General features: G+C 41.3%; 2 long non-coding RNA genes across 2 annotated transcripts; one reads left to right on the top strand and one right to left on the bottom strand.

The window, feature by feature from the left end:
- LOC138372399 (uncharacterized) lies at window positions 1-1,321 on the top strand. Its single transcript, XR_011230832.1, has 2 exons — window positions 1-69; window positions 713-1,321. It is a non-coding gene; the product is annotated as an uncharacterized lncRNA (long non-coding RNA).
- Window positions 1,322-3,182: 1,861 nt separating this feature from the next.
- Window positions 3,183-6,627, bottom strand: LOC138372227 (uncharacterized). Its single transcript, XR_011230748.1, has 2 exons — window positions 6,464-6,627; window positions 3,183-3,826 (listed from the first exon to the last, which is right to left on the bottom strand). It is a non-coding gene; the product is annotated as an uncharacterized lncRNA (long non-coding RNA).
- Between the last annotated feature and the right edge of the window lie 4,971 nt (window positions 6,628-11,598).

Genomic DNA, 11,598 nt, shown 5'->3' with positions numbered 1-11,598 from the left:
CGAACCACATTGGTCTCTTGAACCCAGAGTCGAGACTCGCTCTTCAAGTCAAGCTCCAAGATGAAGATGGTAAGTTGCAATTACTGGTTCATAATACCATTTGTTTACGTTTTCTAAAGTCAACAAAATGTCTTCATATCTGGGTGATATACTCTCATTTGACTTTCCACTACCCGGTAGTCTAAATACTAGTAACGCCGGCATTGTAATTTTACATGAATTCTTGTTCAAAGATCTGTAACAGTTATGTGTAAGTTGTTTTCATTATGCATAACGTGACTTTTCTGGTAACATTAATGTCATATCGAACAGCGCATCACACATCATTACTTCTGGTAAAACGTTTATGTATTTTTGTCTTATACTTGGCCATTATTCAGACATCTTAAGTGTATGCAGACGAGGAGTCACAATAACGTGGCTGAAGTATGTTGACCAATCCACACACTAGAAGGTGAAGGGACGACGACGTTTCGGTCCGTCCTGGACCATTCCTCATTCTCACAATCGACTTGAGAATGGTCCAGGACGGACCGAAACGTCGTCGTCCCTTCACCTTCTAGTGTGTGGTCTGGCCAGCACCATGTATATGCTCTTAAAGATTTACCTTTCAAGTACAAGGACCTTCACCTGTTGCTTAAGAAGTCTTTAATTGCCACAGTTGACACTAAGTATGGAGGCACCTTAATTCTTTATTTATTTTATATTTCAGATTCACTTGATCCTGGCGATGGTGATTGGCATTTCGGCCCTCATGGGGTCAGTTCGAGCCTTCCCTGACCCCTTAGCCCTGGCTGACCCTGGCCCTGATGCCCTTGCTGACCCTTTCCTTCCACGCCGTCACGGTGGGTGGTTTCCCCACCATCACCACCATGGCCACCATCACCATGGCCACCATCACCATCATGGCCATCACCACCACCATGGCCATCATCATCACCACTGCCCCTGGTGTTTTGGGTAGACGTCGCTGCAATATGGTGCTCTGAGGTGATGACTCCAACTGTTAAGGGCATGGCAATAAATCCTGTGTACTGAGGTGTAGGTATACCTCAGCTGGACACCTACTGAGGTGTAGGTATACCTCAGCTGGACACCTACTGAGGTGTAGGTATACCTCAGCTGGACACCTACTGAGGTGTAGGTATTCCTCAGCTGGACACCTACTGAGGTGTAAGTATACCTCAGCTGGATATCAACTGAGGATTTTATAATTCTCTCCAACAGCTTTAGCCTCGTACTTCCATTTTTCTAAAAACCCGCTTAATTGTGTATATTTTAAGGACAAACTAAATAAAAAAAATAAACATGTATCATCAAATATGCTCTTTATATGTCATACTTTTAACATTTTCAACAGCCGTTCTCTAAGACATGTGATATTGATAATGACCAAAGAAGTAAGGTTAATATTCGGGCACGAATTTTTTAAAGATAAAATATGACAAGACTTAACAACATAGGTTAAGAAGACATAAATAATCAGCCTGTCCTGAGGCCAGGCTCGTTAAAGCCGTGGCTAATCCCTCCCACGACGCATTCGGCAATTTTTTTAACGTATTGTGTATTAAAATAGGTTTGTTTTCGTCTATATATTAATACTATTAGATAATAAAAGTTTTATGTATAGCTAGGCGTAGGTTAGGTAAGGTTAGGTTAGGTTTAGATTCTGTTGGTGATTATTTGTATATGAAGTTCGTGGGTGAAGCATTTATAGAATTGTGGTTCGAACAGAGGACGTGAACGAAGCACTTGTTCCGGAAGTGTTCGGATGTCATCAGTTATGAGTCGTGTGTAAACAGCTTTTCATTCATAGACAGGGGTTTTGGCGGCTGGATTAACGAGCTTGGATCTTTATATGCGAGAACGGGCTAAATTTGGACCTTGTTGATGAGGCCGGGCTGAAATGAGTACGTAAACAAATGAGTTGAGGTCTCAGAACCGTTCAACTCAAGTCTCATTCTCGCTATTGAGACAGATTCCAATATATTGAGCTCTAGACGTGGCAAATGAGAAAACAGAACAGCGAAATCGTTTGGAGAGGTCGGCTCATTTCTCCAGTGATCCGTAATACCAGAAGATGCAACTTCCCTGAGACCCAACCTGTGCACTAAAGGTACCTGAATGTTCACGAAATGCGATGCTTAGAGTTTCCTGAGGTATTCCCCAAGTGTCGAACCATACATTTAGAATATTTAAAGGAACAATGAACACTGAGGTGGAGGATACCTTTGACAAGCCTCTAGCTTCCTGTCCTCGACGAGGGCACTGGAGATCATGGCTTTCAGGTAACTTGATGTATGTAAATTTGTTACATACTTTTATTTTTAAACTTATATTACAATACATGTATTTTATACTTTTGACACGTCTCGTAACTCATGGGAAGGAGTTAATAACACGTCATTGGAACGTAGATGAAACTGTGTATACTTAAACTGCTGTGCAGGCGATGAGTCACAATAACGGGGCTAAAGTAAGTTGACCAGACCTCACACTAGAAGGTGAAGGGACGACGACATTTCAGTCCGTCCTGGACCATTCTCAAGTCGATTGTGAATCAATTGATTGGCAATCAACTTGAGAATGGTCCAGGACGGACCGAAACGTCGTCGTCGTCCCTTCACCTTCTAGTGGGTGGTGTGTGTATAGTTTCCACGTCGACCCGCCAGTTCTGTGTCCATTATCAGGAGTTAGGGACGGGGCTTCATCACATGTTCATCAAGGATATGAATGCAATTTAGTATTGTCTCTGAGGCATTGTTTCGTTTGAACTATTTCATTGACCCAAAATTAGTTACGATTATTATTCTTGTTTGACTTTATTGATAAGTTATCTTCGGGGCTACATACAGTCTTTTGACAATTACTTTTTAAGTTTGCTAAAACTGAATTTTGTATAGTTATTTGCGTGGATTCTTTATTTTGCACTGAATACCATTGTGTGCTATTAGCCGTCAATTTCAAGAGTTTTGTGTCGCTGAAGTATGTTTGGTCGTCAGGTAGTTACTAAAACGTGTTCTATTGTTCTGCCTATTTTGGGTGATAAAGAACGTCAAATTGGCTGTGTTCGTATACAAGAATCATCGTATCATAGTCACATATAAAATACTTCTCTGATACAAGAATATAATCTACAGGTTTTCCATTACCTGTAATATGGATCTTAATACAAAAACTCATTGTATTCATAAACTTTAATATTCCCTTGATCTAGGCATACAAATACAGAATTAGCATTACAATATTATTTTGTCAATAAGTGACCCACAAAATCAGTGGAAAAGATGTGAGAAAATTGTAGGTATCTGACATGCGGATCAGTTTGGGCAGCAGACTTCTGAAAAGAGAGAGAACGAGTTGAAGCTGCTGGCGTCCGGTTGAGGTGAGGCAATAGGCAGTCCGGTTGAGGTGAGGCAGTTGGCGTCCGGTTGAGGTGAGGCAGTTGGCGTCCGGATGAAGTGAGGCAGTTAGCGTCCGGATGTAATGAGTGAGGGGGCTGGCACATGCACAATTTGAAGTACAGTTGGCTCTCTACACCTTCATCTCTGCTGTTTGAAAACATCTTCATATTCCTGGACAATTTCACGTCATCACGGATACCTTGTGGTAGTTGAGTCTACCAGTAGTATCTTGGGTAGTAGTAGTAGTAGTAAGAGGGATAATACCACCGTCTACGATGAAACCAGGGCTCAGGGTCAGCACTGGCCTTTGGGTCAGCAAGGGCATCTGGGCCAGCGTCAGCCAGGGCTAAGGGGTCAGGAAAGGCTCGAACTGATCCCATTAAGGCAGAGAGGGCCATCACTACCACCAATATCAAGTGAATCTGAAACATAAAACCCGTATAATTTAACTATAATTTGTTGAAGAGTAAGAGAGAGAGAGATATAGGGAGAGATAACCAGAGAGAGATACCCAGAGAGATACAGGGACGGGGCTTACACACAAATATATATTCAGAGGGATACACCGAGAGATACACAAACATACACGGCGATACAGAGAGAGGGAGAAGTAGAGAGAGGGAGAAGTAGAGAGAGGGAGAAGTACAAACAAAAATATTCAGAGATATACAGAGGTATACGGAGAAACAGTGTCATATCTTTACTATGTCATATCAACACATATCTTAGTGTCATATCAACACTAAGGACAGGCACCTACACATTCAAGACATTAACCTTCACTGGATTACACAATACCAATATCTTGGAGTGTAGATAGATTCTAAAATGACCTTTATCAATCAAACACAATATCGGAGGAGAAAGCAAAGTCGCGAATGAATATAATGACAGCAATCACAGGGCCCCGTCTAGGAGAGGGACATAGTGGTGTGTGTGTGTGTGTGTGTGTGTGTGTGTGTGTGTGTGTGTGTGTGTGTGTGTGTGTGTGTGTGTGTGTACATATGCCAAGAGGTTCTTACATTCTTGTACAGCCACTAGCACGCATAGCGTTTCGGGCAAGTCTTTAATCCTAATTTTCCCAGGATTACGAACCGCCTAATCGTTTAACAACCAGGTACCCCATTCACTGCTGGGTGAACAGAGGCTACAGTTAAGGATTGGCGCCTTAGTCAATCCTCCCCGGCTAGGATACGAACCCAGTCCAACAGGTGGACCCATTGTGCAATAAACACCATCAATTCATTCGAGATCAAAATTACAATTACTGAGAGAGGGTGTCGACGAAATACATGCAGAATTAGATAGGCAAGCCCCTTGGGAATCCGTCCCACCAGAATTTTAAGTTTATTGCTTCTCAAAGAAAAAATGATCAGATTAATCCCCCATATGCTACGGATCACTGCGTAGATGAAGATAGACGCAAACTTGGTATCTGACACCTTCACATACTTCATAGATGGATCACAAGGCCATCAGAGGCAAGAATCCGTTGCTGCAGTTAAGGCAGGTAATTCTGTAGTTAGTTGAGTCTCAAATGAATGTTCAACTTTACAGAGATGTTAGCTATTCAAAGGCTATGAAATATGCTCCTGCTGAACCCGACAACATGTTTTCCTACATACAGGTTCAAGAACTGCCATTGAAATCTTGCAACAAGAACACTTACGTAACAACATCAGTCTGACCACAAATATTTTAGCATTATTACAAACACTCAAAAGTCAAGGTCGTAGGATACGTATCAACTGGGTGCCAAGTCGTGTAAGAATACTAAGGAATGACATTGCAGAGGAAGTTACAAAACTTGCAACTAAAAGGAGAAATGTAGTCATTTACATACCACAGAGCCAAGCGCAGATTAAGAAAATATAGAGCAATGCAGAAGATGTACAGTACTGTACACGTACTGTACAGTACTGTGTTGTGGTCATTAACACAGCAGTTTCAACATCGGGATCTGCGGGTTGGTACAAGAATTCAACTAACTACGAACTACATATCTTGAAGTGAGTGAACAAATGACAAACAGAAGTGAACTAATATAGCATAAGTCATGGATACCAAAATGTATGGGAAATAGAATTTCCCATACATTTCCAGAAGTTCCAGAAGATGACGGAAAATATCAGACCACCTTACCTACCTTACCTTGAGTGGTTCAGTGGTTCTTGAGTGTTTCAGTGGTTCTTGAGTGCTCCAGTGGTTCTTAACCACTGGGGCAACATGTAACACAATGCAGAGTTACCAACCAAATAAAATTTCAACTGAGATTTAACAGAGCAGAAGACGTTGCTAAACACATTGGACATCATACTGAAGCGAACATACGCATCATAAATACTCATACACAGCCTAATTTAGGCTGAAACGAGAAACAATCAGTACTTAGGACACCAGCCAGAGGCTCAGGGCCCGTGTAGGAATATCCTTAATAAAAAAATAATCATCTTTATTGCTTTCCGTTGGAGCTCCTCAATCCCAAGAACAAAATGTCATTAAAACAATAAAGTTGATCATTTAGTTGATATGAAATAAATATATTTTTCAGAAACATTGTGGTCCGGAACCCGAGGACAAGGGATACGAAGCCACCAACACACTATCACGGCGCCAGGAACCCCACTAACTTCTATTGTCACTTGTTGAAGATCCAAACTGGAAATTCATTAATATTTGTCTGGCGTTCGGGATCAATGTCCGCATGACGAGTGAGGATGATAGCATGACAAGTGAGGATGATATCAAGGACGTGAGAGGATGACAGCATGACACGTGTGGATGGGGACGTGGTTGACGATTGACCTTAAGCACAATATACTGTGTGTGAGTCCTTTTTGCCATGAAAGTTAGAGTCGAAACTTCCCACATGACACATACACTGACTCTTGACATGCTCCAGAGACTGATAGATGCCTACTATTACTACTACTACTACACTCTCCTGTACCTTGGCTACAGTGCAGCAACGATCAAGGCTACAACAAAATACCTTTGTAATTAAAGATATTTGGATCAACCAAAATCATTTACAAGTAGTGTAAAAGTTTAAAACTCACCACCTTCATGATGAGATTGTTGGCTTGTGTAGCGAGTTGACTGGGGGCAGAAGCGACTATGATGGTCCAGAACAGATCCTAGTTGCTTATATACCCACTTGGGGTAGGGAGAATATGGAAGAGGCAGTGGGAAGGAGGAAAGGGTTGGAGGGAAGGAGAGGGCCACCACACACACGGGCTAACTACACGGACTCATCCTGCATCTTAATACAAAATATCTCCTAAATGTACGAAGACGAGCACACTGTAGCAGCAGACATGCATCGCGAGTCTAGGAGGAGGACAGAGAGAGAGAGAAAGAGAGAGAGAAAGAGAGAGAGAGAGAGAGAGAGAGAGAGAGAGAGAGAGAGAGAGAGAGAGAGAGAGAGAGAGAGAGAGAGAGAGAGAGAGAGAGACAAGAAAGAGAGAGGGTCAGACAAGACACATACTGCTCTGAGAAACATTTTATACACCTTCTCTACAGCAGGGGGTTACTAAACCTTATATGAAGCACAAGCTCGCCCAACCACTTGGGCTGGATCGACGGACTCGCTTCATGAAGGTCGGCGTTCAATCCCTTCCGTTCACCAAGTGGTTGGGCACCATTCCTTCACCCCGTCCCATCCCAAATCCTTATCCTGACCCCTTCCCAGTGCTATATACTTGTAATTGCTTGGTGCTTTCCCCTGACAATTCCTTTCCTTTCGCTTCCATCTCGGGATGCAATGTTCGGCTGGATGGCTTCCCCTCCCCCTCTTCCTCACCCTTCATGATTTATCCAAATTCTGGAAAAGACATACAACCTTGTGAGAAGAGACATCGCTTGTCATGACCCGTTCTTGTTGGACTGGTCAGTATATAGGAGCCTTCAACACCGGTGAGATGCTGGGGGGTCTTACTAGAATGTAAAAATCCAATGTTCTCTCAATTCCCAACTTGGCAGAGCTTCCTGGAGTTCTAGAATTTGGAAGTCACAACACAAGGGGATCATTTAATATTATTAACATCTTTACTGACAAAATTTAATTACAATTTTGCCTAATCTGAGAATTTCAATTCAGTCTTATTAAAGTGAGGATAATGCTGGTATTCACTGTCACACAGGACAGAGGGTCATACACAAGACAATAGGTCTGAACTGTAGGCTGAAGCACATATATATTATGGTTACAGTCAATGTTTTAATGTATATGTAAAATCCACTTTCTATTGGCCACTGCCACACAAGGGCAGGGATGGGTTCATAAGAGATGAAACTTAAAAATAATAAAATAAAATTGTCTTCGTTCTTTAAAATGGACAAGCAAATTTTGCATAAATTGTTAGGATATCGTCCAGTACACCAGATTCAATGAAATAGTTACACAGTTGGTGGTACAGTAGGCCAGGAGGACTAGAATCTTTTACGGTTTCACATTCAACAATATAGTGTTCTAGTGAATGCATTAAAGGTTTGTCACAGAGTTTGCAATCTGGATTCAGCCATCAACAATCCCATGCTGAGCGTTTAACTCTCAGAAACACGGACTCCTTATGCAATCATTCATCACCTGCTTGACTATCATTCTAAAAACGGTCGCTCAACAGGTACTTAGGAGTGAAATAAGTCAAGCGAATATATGAAGGCTCAGCATATCATTAGTTCTTCATTCAACTCTGAAATAAATGAAGTTTATCTCTCATTAAATATGCTGCTTTTTATCTTGGTATCTATCTTTGTCTCTCACTTCAGTTTCTTCTGATTGTAATTGTGTCATTCACCGACCCAATTACGGGCTCGCCATAGCCCGTGCTACTTGGAATTTTTATGGTCCAGGTAGCGAATATTTAACAACAACAACCGACCCAATGTTCTTGTCAACAGACTTCCATATATTGTTCTCATGGAGTGGACAATCATTCAATGTTCTTTTGAAATGCGTTCCAGTTTAATGCTCTTGTGGGATGGTCTACCATTCAATGCTGTTGTTGAATGGTCTAGTATTGAGCATTTAGTGCTTTTCTTGAATGAATTACTATTTAATTTGCTCGTAGACTTGTCTACTATTCAGAGTTTTTGTCTCGTGGACTGCTATTCTTTGCTATTTTCAACACCATTGATCATCAGTATTTTAAGAAACGTTTTGAATGCTTTTATTGTAGCTTTTATTGTAGCTTTTATTGTAGCTTTTATTGTAGCTTTTATTGTAGCTTTTATTTTCCCTTGAACTGAGTAATCTTCGTTTTATCTACTGAAGGCACTTTGAATGAACAACTTTTGCATCTGCATTAATTAGTTCTAAAAAAAGGAGTTTATGTGAGCAGAACTGACATGAAGTTGGAAAAAGTCCCTTCAGTGGTGTTGGCAGCGATTATATAGCTGGATTCTAAGAGTTTTGTAATTTAATAAGAATGACTGTATTGAATTTCTGGAAGCAAGAACTGAAGTCTTGTATGCACTGAGTAAACAAACTTTATACACAATGAATACAACAATTTTTGCTTTGATATGCAGATATCATATCAATATATACATATTGATATGACCACAGAAACAATGTCTCTCTATTTCTTACGTTCAATCTCTTTCTCTCTCTCTCTCTCTCTCTCTCTCTCTCTCTCTCTCTCTCTCTCTCTCTCTCTCTCTCTCTCTCTCTCTCTCTCTCTCTCTCTCTCTCTCTCTAACTCTCTCACACACACACTAGCGTGTACTAGCCAGGTCGCTGGGGCAACTTACTCGCCTTCGTACATCTAGGAAATATTTTGTCGAGCAACAGAGTGGCAACAGCTCTTTGTCCCAAGGTTACTCAGGGTCGGCGACTTCTTCTCATTGCATTACTTCCTAGTCTTCTGTTCACTTCCGTCCCCCCTTTCGTTATCTTTATCATTCTTATACGCCATTCCATCTTCTCCCCCTTCTCTGTCTCACATTCATAATCTCTAAAAGTCCTTCTCTCTCTGTTATCTGTTGTTCCTTATTTCCACCTTCATCCCTCTTATCTCTGCTGTATTTTCTTCTCCTTTTCCATTTTTACTACGTTCCCTACCTTCCATTCCCTTCCTTGCCTTCCATATTATTTATCACAGCGTCAACGTAATTATCCATGTTTTACTGTTCATTCTCCTTTAGCTATTCATTAGCTTCGTTATTGTTCTTTCGTTCTCACTCTGTTTCTTCGATTCTCACCTGACCTTCGTTGGTTAGGTTAGGTTAGATTTGGATTACTTAGGGTTAGTTAGGATAGGTTAATTAAGTCTAGTTTGTTCACATTAAGTAAGGTTAGGTTTGGATAGATAAGGCTAGGTTTTATTTGGTTAGGTTAGATTTGGTTAAGTTGGGTTTGGTTGGATCAGGTTAGGTTTTGATAGGGTAGATTTGGATAGGTTTGGTCAGGTCAGCTTTAGTTTGGTTAGGTTAAGTTTGGACTAATTACATTAACTTAACCTAATCTAGTCTTGGGTAGACTACTGTAGGTTTGGATAAATTCGGTTATGTTTGGTTACATTAGGTTATGTCTGGTTAGGTTAGGTTACGTTACGTATATTTATTTCTAGCTCTTCCTAGAACGTCCTCTTATCGATATAGTGACTCCTGATAGTCTATCATACATTGCATCATTACTTAATCCTTACTTTGTTTCGCTTATGCCTCTTTCTTAAGCATGGTGTTACTAGTTTCTTTTCATATTCATTCTATCTCGTACCGTCTGAAGTCCTCTTCCCTTCTGTAGTTTTAATGCCTGTTGGCCTCTTTTCCTTCTGGACCCCCGTCACAAACAGTAATTGAAAATATAATGTATAAAGTAAGCATGGCATTAAAAAAAATGTTTTACATATGAACTCGTAAATATTTAGGTAATTTTCTAATTTCGTGTCCTGGGCTGATTTGGACCAACAAATCAACAGTTCTAAGGCAAGGACGCCACGTCTGTCTAACTCCCTGATGTTATTCATTACTGCATCCAGGATCTCCAAAAAAATATTATTATATCTGTTTAAGCGACCCTCGCTCCACCACTCTCCTCCACACTTGGCTTTTATGTCCTACTCCGTCAAGATTCTCAGGTGTTGTGGTCTTAAAATTGAAGGTCGAGACTGCTTATGTGGGAGATTATTCCGTGGGACGCCCACGGAGTTGCTTATCAACAAAACAGAGTGGCGGTCTGATCAGTGTATGCTCATAATGTGGACTGTTGCACGGGTATACTATATATTTTATTACTGTGTAAATCTGTCCGAAAAATGACTCGAGACGTGCTTCATTTATTTACTGTTCGTTGACCAGACTACACATTAGAAGGTGAAGGGACGACGACGTTTCGGTCCGTCCTGGACCATTCTCAAGTCGATTTACTGTTCGGTTTGTAAACATTCGTTAAACCTTTGTAACCAAAATGCCTTACCAAACCTCTTCTCGGCCTAACTAGCGTAGTCCCAGAAGTAAATAATTCTCAGTAAAGTTAAATACTCATATATAAACACCGGCTATAGTAACTATTTGTACCATTGCCTCTGGAAGGAGAATGAGGGTTATCTTGAAGTTATCTTGAGATGATTTCGGTGCTTTAGTGTTCCCGCGGCCCGGTCCTCGACCAGGCCTCCACTCCCAGGAAGCAGCCCGTGACAGCTGACTAACACCTAGGTACCTATTTTACTGCTAGGTAACAGGGGCATAGGGTGAAAGAAACTCTGCCCATTGTTTATCGCCGGCGCCCGGGATCGAACCCAGGACCACAGGATCACAGGTCCAGTGTGCTGTCCGCTCGGCCGACCGGCTCCCTCCCGGGGTTGCTTCAACGACATGAAACCTCATCTTAGTGCTTAGAACTAATCGTGATAATAATAAAGAGCAGAGATGCTAGAAATAATAGTTTATTTCCAGATGCCAGTGTGTTTATGCTGCCTTTTACCTTGCTATAATTAGAACTAGTGATATATATTTTTTCTTAGCTGTCTGGTAAACTTTTGCTTTGAAAAAATTGTTTTAAAGCAATACCCCGATCATGGGTGTATAGAATCCTTAGTCAGTTAGGACGCTATGCTTCTGCAGGGCCTTGACTAGATAACTGCCGCCTACAAGGCCTTGACCAGATAACTTGCTTCTGGTCTGGCGTGGCTGGTAGTTCTCATCCAAATCTGTCGTAGTGGAGATGAAGGAAGGAGTGGAAGGTGGAGGG

This window comes from Procambarus clarkii, chromosome 38, assembly GCF_040958095.1.
Source record: "Procambarus clarkii isolate CNS0578487 chromosome 38, FALCON_Pclarkii_2.0, whole genome shotgun sequence".
Classification (NCBI taxonomy): Eukaryota; Metazoa; Arthropoda; class Malacostraca; order Decapoda; family Cambaridae; genus Procambarus; species Procambarus clarkii.
Note: the sequence above shows the minus strand (reverse complement) of the source record. Positions and strands in the feature narration are given on the sequence as shown.